General features: G+C 32.6%; 1 long non-coding RNA gene across 1 annotated transcript; it reads left to right on the forward strand.

Annotated features, from left to right (window-relative positions):
- The first annotated feature begins 362 nt into the window (after nucleotides 1-362).
- Nucleotides 363-1,100, forward strand: LOC130072111 (uncharacterized). The gene is made up of 2 exons (XR_008804075.1): nucleotides 363-399; nucleotides 629-1,100. It is a non-coding gene; the product is annotated as an uncharacterized LOC130072111 (long non-coding RNA).
- The last annotated feature ends 439 nt before the right edge of the window (nucleotides 1,101-1,539 follow it).

Raw genomic sequence — 1,539 nt, forward strand, 5'->3', positions numbered from 1 at the left:
GTCTATTTTGCTGCTATGTGAAAAAAACAGTATTATATTATATTAAATATTAACAGTATTTCTAAGTAAGAAACAGTATCATAAAGTATTACCACTCATCAAACTTTAATATATCCTTCAACACATTGCTGCCTCAAGAACTTTGATCATCATCATCATCATTAGGATCCAGTAGTCAACATATGTATTTGTAGTTTTATTACTCAAAGTATGTTTACAACAACACATCAATGCATTCAGTGTACAGTGAAGACCTTTTAATAAAGTTGTGATTAGGATTTAATGTTATGAATTTGTGTATTCTGTCCATATTTGTATAGGAATTTAATGTGTAGTTTTTGTGCTATACAGTATTTGATCTATTTGTACTCTATGTACATGCTTGTGTAGGTTTTGAATGTGTATTGTTTGTACATATTTGCATAGGTTTTGTATTCAATATGTGTGTTGTCTGTGCACTTGTGTATTTTGAATTTATGTACACAATTATGCATATTTACATTAAATGCTAGACTCCCCAATATATAGTTTGTAATTTAAAAATATATTTGTTGAGACATATGTATTGTTTTATACAAATAAACAATCTGTATTTGAAAACAGTGTGTATTTTATTTATTAACATAAGGTCATAAGTGAGTATACACTGCATATACTTCAGTCTCTAACTATTCCCGCACACACTCAAAAGTCTCTCTCCTCACATACAGTATGTGTTCAGAACAGTATGTGAACAGTATGATTCATAAAATAGAATGATTACAAATGATTATGAATGTATATAAAAATTATAAAACCGATATAAAACTACTGATTATGAATATTATTAAAAAGTAATAATGCTAAAAACAATATTAAATGATGAAATTTTGAGTCTTCACAAACAAACAATTATCTTACAATTGTTTTCCTTGACATTATTTTTTGTCCTTTACTGTGTCATGTTCATTAAACTCAAATATCTAGACTAGCCTGCTGCCGACGGCAGAGTGAATGAACCACGTTCATGGATTAGAGAGTTGAGGTTGTTCTTGTTATTTAAAAAATAACTCTTTAAACCTTTGATCGGTTCATAATTTGAGTAAACAACATCCATAAAAGTCGTAGAAATTTCTGGAGAACGACATTCAGAGTTCTCTTCAATATATAATAAACAGTTTTTGTTTTCATAATTTTTAATAAAACATTTAGCTGGAACGTATACAAAACCGCCCATGTAACCGCTAGCGACAGCAGGCTCATACCTGATAATGCCAGACTTGATCTTGTAAGTCTTGTATTTCTCCAGTAAGTTATCCAGGTCTTGTAAATACAAGTCGATGGAAGCTTCGATAGCATTAAGATAGTCTGATGCAGGTTCACCAGTCTGCATATCCAGACGAGCCTCATGGATCAACATCAGGACGTGGAAGGCAGCTCCGTTGACCCAGATCTTGAACCCACGGCTGCTCATCTGTCCGTCATGCAGCAGGGAGTTTCTGAGGATGGTGAGATGGTTGCTCAGCTGCTGTTCTAGTCTCCTTATTTCCCCCTGTAATC

The sequence above is a fragment of the Rhinichthys klamathensis genome, unplaced genomic scaffold (assembly GCF_029890125.1).
Source record: "Rhinichthys klamathensis goyatoka isolate OS25496 unplaced genomic scaffold, OSU_Roscu_1.1 h1tg000476l_1, whole genome shotgun sequence".
In the NCBI taxonomy this organism is placed as follows: Eukaryota; Metazoa; Chordata; class Actinopteri; order Cypriniformes; family Leuciscidae; genus Rhinichthys; species Rhinichthys klamathensis.